Source organism: Quercus suber, unplaced genomic scaffold (genome assembly GCF_002906115.3).
Source record: "Quercus suber isolate HL8 unplaced genomic scaffold, Cork oak 2.0 scaffold_171, whole genome shotgun sequence".
Taxonomy (NCBI): domain Eukaryota; kingdom Viridiplantae; phylum Streptophyta; class Magnoliopsida; order Fagales; family Fagaceae; genus Quercus; species Quercus suber.
In genome coordinates, this window is record NW_027069631.1 from 467,713 (window position 1) to 482,099 (window position 14,387).

Below are 14,387 nucleotides of genomic sequence, written 5' to 3' on the forward strand. Positions count from 1 at the left end.
CGTGTCAGTAAGTTCTACTGGTGGATAGCAATAGGAAGTCAAGCGGGGGTGCTTGTAAGTCTTATTATATGAACTTCGATTCTTTTATATAGTGGATGCAAGTTTACCTTGAGAATAGCTAAGTTAAATCCTCCCCAAGTTTTTTACCGGTTTGGTTTTCCTGTGTGATCATATCTTTGTGTTCTTTATATTTGATATGATTATATGCTTGTATTAACCTAGATTTGCTTAATTTGACTAAGTTAATTACTTGGCTAATTCACTAGGTTAATTTAATTGTTGTTTTAAGGGGTCTAAATTCCTAACAATATAGTTGACCTTGTTTTATTCAATTACACACAAAATATTGCGTAGAATAAATAAGTGTGGAATAGAACAGGAAACACCATATGAGTATATGGGGAAAACCAATGGAGTAACTATTGGAAAGAAAAATCATTGTGACGACTTAACCATTAACCCAAGAGGCAAAACAAATCACTGTATGGAATTGAAAATTTAAAAACAAAATAATTTCATTCTAGTTGATTAATTGTAGTACTTGCTAAACACGTTAACCAACTTAGTTTCAAATCCAGACTACTTCTATATATGAGTCTTGCATGTGAATATCTAGCTCACAACTTTAGATACCTACCTGAAGGTTTGGTTATAGCAATTTGAAAATTATGGATGCAGCAACTCTGAGATCATCGGATCTTCAATTCCTTCAATCTTGATCTCCATATGATGCTTTTGATACTATCAAACCCAAGATGTAAAGGTACAATTCTCAAAAGGTCTTTAATTACATCCTCTATATGTTCTTTTATAGTCTGGCTTTAGTGGCATGAAAACCCTAGAAACATGGACAGTTGAATGGGTATCCCGATTCTTGATCGATCAAAATTAAGGCTCAATCGATCAAAAAATAAAAATTCTTAATCAATAGAATCGATGACAAGGAGCTGTCGAGAATATAAAAACTTCAATCTTACTTAAGCAGTTCTAGGTCAATCTTGACTTCAAATTGGACTCAAAACATACTAACAATCTAAATAAGGTGAGACATCATTTTTTTAATAGAAGAAGAGGGAATATCAACAATAATAAAGTTATTAATACTCTATTCACTGTATATCTTATGTTATGAAAAATTAAAAATATCGATATCTTTAAGAAAGAAAAACAAACAGAAATAGCGTCACCCTAGACATTTCAAAGTGTGTTCCACATTTTAGTATTCTTTTATATATAGAGAGAGAGAGAGAGAAAGAGAGAGAGAGGGAAAAGTGTTACATCCACAATATTTTACAATAAAACATAGATAGTAAGTTGTTATTAATTGGTTTTAATTTAAAACTGTGGGGCCAGAAAATCAGGTAGCCTGGGCCCACTCCAAGCCAAGCCCAAGGGCCCACGCCGAAGATACGGGAGGTGTCCGAGGATGAAAGAGCGAGGATCGACCCCCGAGGAACATATCCGAGGAGGGCCCACCCTCGGGCGTCCGAGACCTCGGGAGAACACAAGGACCACCCCACCAAAGGAGACTCCTTGAATGTCCGAGGAGGAAAGGGCCCAGTGCCACGCATCGGCGACAGGAGCACGGCGAAGGGGCAAGCCTTAGGCGAGCTATCACCTCTGCATTAAATGCGCTCACTTAACCCCTTTGGCCGCATTAATGGGGATGTAACCCCTTGACAGGGCAACATCGATCAGGGTGAACCACTTGAGCACGGATAAGACCTCTGATGGGACAGAGGGTCAGAGGAGAGGCCAATAGATGATCAACAGAAGGAAGAAGGAGATAAGAGGAAGAGAGATATATAAGAAAAGCGAGCAAAGAGTAGAGGGGGATTTTGGAGAGGGAGGGAGGGGCATAGAATGGCTCCTAGGCCATGGGCCGAGGAGCTACCCTAAGTTGTAAATTGGGCTTATTACCCTTCAATAAAAGAAAAGTGGTTTGTGCTCCGTTGTAAGCCTGTGAGCGCCTAAACCTTTGATCCACTCTCTAAAAATGTATTGTTGGGGAACTTGGGCTACAAAAACAGACCCTACAATTGGCGCCGTTTGTGGGAAGGATTAGTGTGCTGGCAGGCGTAACAGGCGATCGTTCTAAGTAGTCATTCTACGGAAGGTTGGTGGCGACGCATCAAACAAAAAAAAAAAAAAAAAGAACAAACAAACAAACATTGCAGAGAAGTAAAAGGTCCAAAATAAAAGATTTAACAGAAACGAAAAGTAACTGCATATTACTTTATTAAACAGAAAGGTACAATATACAAACAGAGGCTCAGGCAGGCGTGTTTTAAAACCACTTTTACAAGCTAATTCTACAAACAGAGGCATAGGTGGGCCCGTTCTAAAACTAGCTAGAGGGAATGGGGCTGAGGCCAGCATGCTCCAAGGCCACTAACAACTCCTTGTCCAATGCGGCGGAGCTGGAACAAAGAGAGGAGCAGACGTAGGGGCACCGGGATGCCCTCCCCCATGATGTTCCCTTGATTCTCTCCAATCCTCACGAGCGTTGGTCGTTGGAGGCGGCGACGCTTGGGCACCAGCCATGATGTGATCTTCCGCGTCTCCTCCGGCGGGGGTGCGCTCTGGGGAGGAACGTTAGGTACTTTAGCGACATCCCTCCTGGCCACCACGCAGGGCACAATCGGGGTTACGCCTAGACTCTGCTGCGCCGGAAACCTAGTGGGGGCTGCGGTCACAACGGCTCTTGGCCCGAATGTCCTCACACTCGCCCAAAGCCGCCCCATATCTTCCAACTCCGGTCATAATCCTGGCGGGGTTATTGAAGGAGCTTGGGGAGCTGAAAGGACGTGTTTCTGGTTGTGTTGGGAAGTTCATGGAGTGCGGAGAAACGTTTCCCCCAGAAAGCCTTATATAAAGAGGCTGAAGACTGGTGGGAATTAATCCACACAAAGTTCGAAAAGAGAACTATCAGCAGTACTAATCACGAGGGTCCCAAGTCCCATGGAGATCACAGACCGCGTGATTTATAGCAATTCACGAGGATATTAATGAAGGCGTGTCTCGGGCTTCGAAGCGTCAAGCGCGGAGCGCGAATGGCCAAGGGGCACCTCGTAAATAAGGAAGATGGGAACTCGAATTGAAGGCGAGATCAATGCTATACGCAAGACCAAAGTCCGAACAATCCCTGCCCAAAGCGCTGCAGGGTTAATAGTCCGACCCGAGGAGGAATCGTCTCCAGTGTAGCGGTCCGAGGACAAACACCTTCTAACAGAAGAATGGAAGTGTTAGACAGAACCAAGGCATTGCATGGTCCTCGGACTCAAGCCTATGGGGAAACTAACCACCCAGCTACACCTGGGTACTAGACAGAACCAAGGTATTGCATGGTCCTCGGACTCAAACCTATGGGGAAACTAGATACTTACAGAAGAATGGGAGTGTTAGACAGAACCAAGGCATTGCATGGTCCTCGGACTCAAGCCTATGGAGAAACTAACCACTCAGCTACACCTGGGTACTAGACAGAACCAAGGTATTGCATGGTCCTCGGACTCAAACCTATGGGGAAACTAGATACTTACAGAAGAATGGGAGTGTTAGACAGAACCAAGGCATTGCATGGTCCTCGGACTCAAACCTATGGGGAAACTAACCACTCAACTACACCTGGGTACTAGACAGAACCAAGGTATTGCATAGTCCTCGGACTCAAACCTATGGGGAAACTAGATACTTACAGAAGAATGGGAGTGTTAGACAGAACCAAGGCATTGCATGGTCCTCGGACTCAAGCCTATGGGAAAACTAACCACTCAGCTATACCTGGGTACTAGACAGAACCAAGGTATTGCATGGTCCTCGGACTCAAACCTATGGGGAAACTAGATACTTACAGAAGAATGGAAGTGTTAGACAGCACCAAGGCATTACATGGTCCTCGGACTCAAGCCTATGGGGAAACTAACCACTCAGCTACACCTAGGTACTAGACAGAACCAAGGTATTGCATGGTCCTCGGACTCAAACCTATGGGGAAACTAGATACTTACAGAAGAATGGGAGTGTTAGATAGAACCAAGGCATTGCATGGTCCTCGAACTCATGCCTATGGGGAAACTAACCACTCAACTATACTTGGGTACTAGACAGAACCAAGGTATTGCATGGTCTTCGGACTCAAACCTATGGGAAAACTAGATACTTACAGAAGAATGGAAGTGTTAGACAGAACCAAGGCATTGCATGGTCCTTGGACTCAAGCCTATGGGGAAACTAACCACTCAGCTATACCTGGGTACTAGACAGAACCAAGGTATTGCATGATCCTCGGACTCAAACCTATGGGAAAACTAGATACTTACAGAAAAATGGAAGTGTTAGACAGAACCAAGGCATTGCATGGTCCTCGGACTCAAGCCTATGGGGAAACTAACCACTCAGCTATACTTGGATACTAGACAGAACCAAGGTATTGCATGGTCCTCGGACTCAAACCTATGGGGAAACTAGATACTTACAGAAAAATGGAAGTGTTAGACAGAACCAAGGCATTGCATGGTCTTCGGACTCAAGCCTATGGGGAAACTAACCACTCAGCTATACCTGGGTACTAGACAGAACCAAGGTATTGCATGGTCCTCGGACTCAAACCTATGGGGAAACTAGATACTTACAGAAAAATGGAAGTGTTGGACAGAACCAAGGTATTGCATGGTCCTCGGACTCAAGCCTATTGGGAAACTAATCACTCAGCTATACTTGGGTACTAAACAGAACCAAGGTATTGCATGGTCCTCGGACTCAAACCTATGGGGAAACTAGATACTTACAGAAGAATGGAAATGTTAGACAGAACCAAGGCATTGCATGGTCCTCGGACTCAAGCCTATGGGGAAACTAACTACTTCAAAATACCCTAAGTTAGGAAAGGACCAAAATCCTATCTAACCCTTGGGACACAAAGGGACTGCCTACGCATACATTCTTTCCCCATTATCGTGGTTCCTAGCATAGTTGGCCGAGATACAACTCATGCAAATAAAAAGAAAAGAAAGGAAACAGATAGCATGCAAACAAATAAACAACCCAAAATAGATAAGAAGGGAAATTAAACTCCCATTACAATCATGAGTCCATAAAGGTTGCGTGGCAAGAGTCACAGTACATAGAGGAGAAGCACAACAAAATAAAATAAAATAAAATGACATGAAAGTAGGATGAGCCGAGACGCCAGGGAATCTACTCCTTTTGCTTAGGCTGGACAGGGGCAACCCCTGACCCCTCCGAGCCCTGGCCTGAGGGGACGGCCTGCAAAGGTACGGCAAGAACAGCTGCTTCCTCAGTGGTGGGGGTTTGAGCATCGGAAGGGATCTCCACTATCTCTTGGGGCGCCTCCTCGCTCGAATGCTCCCTTAGTTCAACAGCCTCCACCTCCTCAACAATCTCCCCAGCCTTGGCACCATCAGGGGCGACGTCGCGAATAGCAGGGGGGTAATACACGCTCTCCGCCTTCCACAGGTCGGACGTGGCCTCCACCTCAGCTTGTTTGAGGGCCTCAGCCCAAACCTGGGACCAGTATCGCCTACATACCCTCGAAACTTGAGCTTTATAGAGGGCCTCTACCGCAGCCACCCCATCAGCGTAGGCGGCAGTCTCAGCCTCCTCCTTGGCAGTTAGGGCCATCTCCCTGCCAAAATCCGCCTCGTCCTTAGCTCGCTGAGCCTGGTCTCTGGCCCATTCTGCCTCCCTCTGGGCCCCCTCGGCCGCTGTCACCTTAGCCTGCAGATCTGCGATTAGATCCCTCGTGATCTGCAGCTGCTCCTCCGCCTCGCCCAGGCGCTTTGTCTGTTCCTTGGCCTGATTCTGGGCGCCCTCAAGGCCAGACACTACACTGTCCCGAGCCCTGGTCACTGCCTTCAAGTCCTCTCAGGCCTTGGCGAGGTCAGCCTCGGAGTTCTTCAGAGCCCGAGTAGCCTGAAAGCGCCAATCACTCTCCTGGTTGAGGGCCCTCCTCTGGTCGTTCGCCACCCCCTTCAACCTATAGATGGCCTGGACAGCCTGCCAAAATAACCAAGGCACTATAAGCCCAACAAAAGAAAAAGGGGGAAAAGAAAAAGAATGGGAGGAGAGTCGAAATTATAGCCCTTACCATCCCCATATATCTCTTAAGGCTGAGGAAGACCTGCTCGCTCCTCAAAGAGTTAAGCTCGAGCATGTCCGCTGGGAGCAGCAGGCTCCTCTCCAACGCATTGGCCACGCGCGCACCTTCGCCCTCATTGAAGTCCCTGAGCGAGGCGTTATCCCTCAAGGGCTCCCTATGGAGCATCGAAGCTGGGAGCCAGGCCTGAGCCTCGGACGAGGTGGTGTCGACGACCTGCCTGTCCTAACTCTTGTCACCTATTTTAAGCTGCTTGGACGGCCGCAGAGTATTGTCCTCCTCCTGCGAGGACACCGTCTTATCCTTTATAGGCCTTTTGCCCTTATCCTTCTTCTTCTTGGGGTCGGCAGGCACGGACCTAAGGGGGCAGGCTCATCTGGGAAGGAGGAGGAGGGAGCTTCTGCTGAGCAGAAATCGACCTAGTCTTCAGAGGAAGAGGGGGAAGCCTCTGTTGTGACTTCCCCGGCTAGCCCTCAATCAGGTCCAACAAGTTGGTGGTGGGCTTCCTCTTGTAACCCATTGTTGGCGGAGGAGGGGCTTCTGAAGCAAGGAGGTCTGCCTCGGTCAAACTAGGATCACCCAAGTCCCCAGGAGGGTCCTCAGACTGATCAAGCTGAGCGAAAGTGTCAAACGCGTCCCCTTCCCTCTCTAGATCCTCCTCGGCGGCCTCGGCGAATACTTGGGAAGAAGAGGGGACGGCTAGCGTGACAGCTTCTTGATCGGAGGGCTCCTCGGGGAACGAAAATCCGTCCTCGATCACAGTAATCCTCTGAAGTCGAGGATCGTTGGCTCGGATGACGTGCTTTAGAACCGGGAACGATTTCTGGACAGGTTTATACCCCAAGATTATGTGAGCGGCCTTAACTTGATTGTCGTCCTCATTTATATAAACCGACGCCCTTAGCGCCTTCTGCAAATCTTCCCGGTTGACCAAATGGAAGTGGCGCTCAAAAGCGTGCGAGTCTGCAAGGGGAAAACACCACCATGTTAGCAAAAGGAAAAAGGGAAGAAAAAAGGGCAAAAGAACTTAAAACCCCTCTTACTCCTACTACCCCACCTGGTATCCCTTCCATTGTTGGGCAGTGAAGGCCATCGTGCCACTCCCCTGACACGATGAGGAAGTCCTCATTCAGCCCCTTGCTAGACTCAGAGAGGCACTGGATGAGCCGCACCCTGTCATCCTTCGTCTTCAGGTAATAAGACTTGCCCTTAAGAAGCTGAAGGTTGTAGCACCAGTTCACGTCGTGGTGGGTCAACCTTAGCCCCATCTTCTCGTTCAGGGCATCCACACAGCCCAAAATCCTAAAGACGTTTATCCCACACTGGATAGGGGACAACCGGAAGTGCATGAGGTAGTGCCTCATCACCGGCCCTATGGGGATCGTCATCCCCCTTTCAAGGAAGGCGACAATGGGAATTACACTTCGCCTTCCTGTCTATGTAAGCGCCAATCCCCGTCCTCACTATATCTCAGACCTACATTGCCAGGAATTCTGTAGTCGGCGATGAATTTCTCCATCGCCTCCTCAGTGTGGACATATTTCTTAAACCTACCCATCCCAGTTGACGCCTAAAGGAACTAAGAAAGAACAAGTGAAGGAGAAGGAGTAAAGGGGAAAAAAGCTCAGAGAGGGGTAGAGCGACTTACTAGGAAGAAGAGAAGCTCCTCGGACAGGCTTTTTTGGTGCTAGAGATGTAAATGAGTGTATCTGAACTCAGGAAGGACGCGCGAGAATTCTTGATCGCAAATAAGGAACAAGAAGAAGCGGTTCGTATGGGTATTTATACCCTAAATCGAAGAGCCGTGTGGGTTTTCCCGCCCATAAATGCGAAACAAACCTCCACCGTTGGATTGGTAACACCTCGTTAGACGTGGGGAGCACAGAGCCGCTTGAATTTAATGATGGGCACGTTGTGCGCTCCGAAACGTCAGCAACGCGCCTTAGGCAGATGAAAAGACCCCAGTACTAGCAAGGGGCGTAAGGCTCGACTGGATACGGAGCAGGCCCGAGGATGTCAAAATCCTCCTCCCCGCCCGAAGATGCGTGCAGCAAGATTTTGAGGGGCTATTGTGGGGCCAGAAAATCAGGTAGCCTGGGCCCACTCTAAGCCAGGCCCAAGGGCCCACGCCGAGGATACAGGAGGTGTCCGAGGATGAAAGAGCGAGGACCGACCCCCGAGGAACATATCCGATGAGGGCCCACCCTCGGGCGTCCGAGACCTCGGGAGAACACAAGGACCACCCCACCAAAGGAGACTCCTTGAATGTCTGAGGAGGAGAGAGCCCAGTGCCACGCGTCGGCGACAGGAGCACGGCAAAGGGGCAAGCCTTAGGCGAGCTGTCACCTCTGCATTAAATGCGCTCACCTAACCCCCCTGGCCGCATTAATGGGGATGTAACCCCTTGACAGGGCAACATCGATCAGGGTGAACCACTTGAGCACGGATAAGACCTCTGATGGGATGGATGGTCAGAGGAGAGGCCAATAGATGATCAACAGAAGGAAGAAGGAAATAGGAAGAAGAGAGATATATAAGAAAAGCGAGCAAAGAGTAGAGGGGGATTTTGGAGAGGGAGGGAGGGGCATAGAATGGCTCCTAGGCGATGTCAGTTTGAGGAGGGAAAACCTCCTCGGCCATGGGTCGAGGAGCTACCCTAAGTTGTAAATTGGGCTTATTACCCTTCAATAAAAGAAAAGTGGTTTGTGCTCCGTTGTAAGCCTGTGAACGCCTAAACCTTTGATCCACTCTCTAAAAATGTATTGTTGGGGAACTTGGGCTACAAAAACAGACCCTACAAAAACTATTATTGAAATTATTTTTTTACTGACCAATAATAACCCATAACAACCTACTACATATGATTTATTGTAAAATTATTGTTGAAATAGCATTTCTTACATATATACATTATTCTTTTTTTTCCTTTTTGGTCATGCTAAGGACAATTTAAGAATAATAAAAGAGGTAGAAGAATCAAAATAGTAGATTTTTTATTATTATTTTATTATATATATATATATATATTTTTTTTTTTTGGAGAAAGGAGTTTGATAATTGATATAATATTTGATAGAGATGGATGGATTTAACGGAGCATTTGAACCTTTTAAAATACTTGTTGAACATTTGAAATCCACATAAAAAGTGCTCGTAGTGGCCCTTTTTTAATATATATATATATATATATATATATAAATTTAATAAAAATTTAATAAAAAAAAAAATCATGCATGATACTAGACAAAATTCTAGCTTTTCTATTGGTAAATGGCAATGCAACTAATGGAAATAGTTATGGTGATACAAACATTAGAGATCAAAATTTGCATAGGTGAAAATAACACAAGATTTCTGTTTACACAGGGATTTCAATATTTCTAGAGGTCTCAGTTTCAAATACAAACAATTTAAGGTATAAGACTTTTTTTTTTTTTTTAACAGAACATACCATCTCACAAAACTGCTAGCGGCAGTTAGAGACGCGGAGCTCTATATATACAAGAAGAACTAAACTCACGTACCCGATGTGGGACACAAGCTAGCCCAGGTTTTTTTTTTATAACAGAACACGCCATCTCACAAAACTGCTAGCGGCAGTTGGAGACGCGGAGCTCTATATATACAAGAAGAACTAAACTCACACACCCGATGAGGTATAAGACTCTTAGTTATATTAGACTTTAAAAAGTTAGAAATCAAGTAGTTTAACACTAGTCTAGTTTAAGAAATAAAAAATAAAATAAAGAGAATTGCGATATAATAAATCTATAAGAAAAAAAAAATGGTTACTTTTTGTTTACTTTTATGATTATTTTCGAGATTAAATCTCATACCAAGATAACAACGAAAAACAGAGGCCTCTGTTTTTATTTACTACTAATCACTAACCCATGCAATGCACAGAAAATGGATTAAGTATAATATATGATTTAATCTCGGTTTATTTATTAACAATTATATATTACAAGATTTTGAAAGGAATGACCAAGGGGATCTAAGTGAGATGGAGATCATGTCCTTGACAATTGCTGTTGAATTTATTGTTCAAACTTTGGGCTTAGCATATGCTCCTATATCCAACAAATCAACCCAAGCCAGGATTTTTATACGTGTGGCTATAACAGCAGCATTGTTTGGGTTTGTCTGCTCAGCTATTTCCATCATGATTAAGAGAAGGACAAACAGCAAAAAATGAGCAGATTATGTGCTTGATTTGGCCATTGTGTGGGATGTATTTTGTGTCCTTTTTCAGGCAGTGGGACCTGTACCACTCCACTTTCTGCCTTTGACATATGTTGCAGATGTTGTGATTATCGCGGTTATTGTTATAGTTGTAGTTCATTACAGGCAATAAAAGGTTATGATTACCTATACTGTTTTCCAACTACGTGAAAATTTTAGGAGTCAAAAGTTGAAAGCTATGGCTACATGTACTGTTTTCAATCTATGTGAAAATTTTAGGATTTCTATCTATTGTAAATATTTTCAAATGAATATATATATTCTGCCTTTGACATATGTTGCAGATGTTGTGGTTATCATAGTTATTGTTATAGTTGTAGTTCATTACAGGCATTGAAAGGTTATGGTTACCTGTACTATTTTCTATCTGTGTGAAAATTTTAGGAGTCAAAAGTTGAAAGCTGTGGAGGTTCCCCACCTCCTGGATGTTCTTCACTGTGAATATCTTAAAAAAACAAATATAATAGCTCCTTGTCATTGAGGAAAAAACTGGAATTTATATGTATTCTTTATTTCTTTCAACAAGGAATTCCAGATGATTCGCACTACCTACCTATTTTGGCAGTCACACAGGACCCATGACCATGATAATGATTCCTAACAATTTGATCGTTAATTCTCATAGCCTTCGTCAAATTCCTTCGATAAAATTTTTTTTTTTTAATTTATTTCAGCCCATATCGGACCGATTTGGGGCCTGTTTTGGACTGAATCAAACTGTATCGGACCAAATTGAAAAAAAAAAAAAAAAAAAAAAAGGTTCACGGGCACGCGTGTAGCTACGTCCATGCTTATTGGACTCAAGTACTGCGACCCAATTGACGTACTCATGCTTTTCAGCTAATTATCAATATTATACATAAATATCCTAATTACCGATAAATCTCTAACCCAAATCATTAAATAAATGTGTGCCTTGAAACAAAACCCACATCACATGTATTAAGATTATAACAACAGGGAAAGATATTTTCTGACAACAAAAGTGAAAGAAAGAAAGAAAGAAAGAAAGAAGTGAAAAGAAAAAAAAAAGATTTGTAGAGAGAGAAGGGGTTGTTGATGAAGGTGAAGGATGAAGAAGGGAGAGAGAGAGAGAGGGAAACAGTTTTATGAGAGAGATTGCAATGAAACCAAGTACAAATTTAAATACCCAAATTTCAAGGTATCCTATATAATTTACAATAATTATTATTTTTTATAAATAAAAAAATAAATAATAAAGATAAATTATATAAGAATCAAGAACTAAAAATTAGTTCCACAAAAAATAAAAAATAAAAATTACATTAACAAAAATAAAAATATATCATACCAGTAAATCACAGGTAGAAAAGTATCGTTCGAATGTGTGCTTCTTATCATCGTCCTTCAGCATAGGGTGGTCATGCAGTGGAGGTGGAGGGGGAAATGATGAAAGCAGCGAACAAGATTCTGAAAGGAATGACCAAGGGGATCTGAGTAGGATGGAGATCATGTCCTTGACAATTGCATTGTTCAAACTTTGGGCTTAGCGTATGCTCCCATATCCAACAAATCAACCCGGGCCAGGATTTTTATACGTGTGGCTATAGCAGTAGTATTGTTTGGGTTTGTCTGCTCAGTTGTTTCCATCACAATTAAGAGAAGGACAAACAACAAAAAATGGGCAAATTATGTGCTTGATTTGGCCATTGTGTTGAATGTATTTTGTGTTCTTTTTCAGGCAGCGAAACTTGTACCACTCCACTCTTTGCCATTGACATATGTTGCAGATGTTGTGATTATCGCGGTTATTGTTATAGTTGTAGTTCATTACAGGCATTGAAAGGTTATGATTACCTGTACTATTTTCCATCTATGTGAAAAATTTAGGAGTCAAAAGTTGAAAGCTATGGCTATATGTACTGTTTTCAATCTATGTGAAAATTTTAGGATTTCTATCTATTGTTATAGTTGTAGTTCATTACAGGCATTGAAAGGTTATGGTTACCTGTACTGTTTTATATATATATATATATATATTCTACCTTTGACATATGTTGCAGATGTTGTGGTTATCTCAGTTATTGTTATAGTTGTAGTTCATTACAGGCATTGAAAGGTTATGGTTACCTATATTGTTTTCCATCTATCTGAAAATTTTAGGAGTCAAAAGTTGAAAGCTATGGAGGTTCCCCACCTCCTGGAGGTTCTTCACTGCGAATATCTAAAGAAAAACAAATATAATAGTTCCTTGTTATTAAGGAAAAAACTGGAATTTAGATGAATGATTTACTACTTTCAACAAGGAATTCTAGACGTTTTGCACTACCTACCTATGCTAGTAGTCACACGGGACCCATGACCATGATAATGATCCCAACAATTTGATCATTAATTCTCACAGCCTCAGTCAAATTCATTCAACAATTTTTTTTTTTTTAATTTATTTCAGCCCATGTCGGATTGATTTGGGGCTTGTTTCGGACTGAATCATTGTATCGAGCCAAATCAAAAAACGCAAATAAAAAGGGTCACGAGCGCGCGTGCAGCTACATCCATGGCTACAAGGCGTGTCCATGCGTATTGGACTCGAGTGCCACGACCTATTCAATGCACTCCTGCTTTTCAACTAATTATCGATATTATACATAAATATCCTAATTACCGATAGATCTCTAACCCAAATCATTAAATAAATTTGTGCCTTGAAACAAAACCCACATCACATGTATTAAGATTATAACAGAGAGGAAAGATATTTTCTAACAACAAAAGTGAAAGAAAGAAAGAAAGAAAGAAGTGAAAAAAAAAAAAAAAGATATCAAATTCATTCAACAAATTTTTTTTTTTTTTAATTTATTTCAACCCATGTCGAATCGATTAGGGGCTTGTTTTGGACTAAATCAAACTGTATCGAGCCAAATTGAAAAACGCAAATAAAAAGGGTCACGAGCGCGCGTGCAGCTACGTCCATGGCTACAAGGCGTGTCCATGCATATTGGACTCGAGTGCCGCGACCTATTCAATGCACTCATGCTTTTCAACTAATTATCAATATTATACATAAATATCCTAATTACCGATAGATCTCTAACCCAAATCATTAAATAAATTTGTGCCTTAAAACAAAACCCACATCACATGTATTAAGATTATAACAGAGAGGAAAGATATTTTCTGACAACAAAAGTGAAAGAAAGAAAGAAAGAAAGAAGTGAAAAAAAGAAAAAAAATAAAAAAAGATTTGTAGGGAGAGAAGGTGTTGTTGATGAAGGTGAAGGATGAAGGAGGGGAAAGAGAGAGGGAATCAGTTTTATAAGAGAGATTGAAATGAAACTATGTATAAAATTTAAATACCCAAATTTCAAGGTATCCTATATAATTTACATTAATTACTTTTTTTTTATAAATAAGAAAATCCAAATAATAAAGATAAATTATATAAGAATCAAGAATTAAAAATTAGTTCCACAAAAAATAAAAAATAAAAAATAAAAATTACATTAACAAAAATAAAAGTAAAAATAAAAATATATCATACTAGTAAATCACAGGTAGAAAAATATTGTTCGAATGTGTGCTTCTTATCATTGTCCTTCAGCATAGGGTGGTCATGCGGCGGTGGTGGAGGGGGAAATTATGAAAGCAGGGAACAAGATCCTGAAATGAATGACCAAGGGGATCTGAGTGGGATGGAGATCATGTCCTTGACAATTGCAGTTGGATTTATTGTTCAAATTTTGGTCTTATCATATGCTCCTATATCCAACAAATCAACTCGGGCCAGGATTTTTATACGTGTGGCTATAGCAGCAGCATTGTTTGGGTTTGTCTGCTCGGTTGTTTCCATCACGATTAAGAGAAGGACAAACAGCAAAAAATGGGCAGATTATGTGCTTGATTTGGCCATTATGTAGGATATATTTTGTGTCCTTTTTCAGGCAGCGGGACTTGTACCACTCCACTTTCTGCCTTTGACATATGTTGCAAATGTTGTGATTATCGCGATTATTGTTATAGTTGTAGTTTGTTATAGGCGTTGAAAGGTTATGATTACCTATAC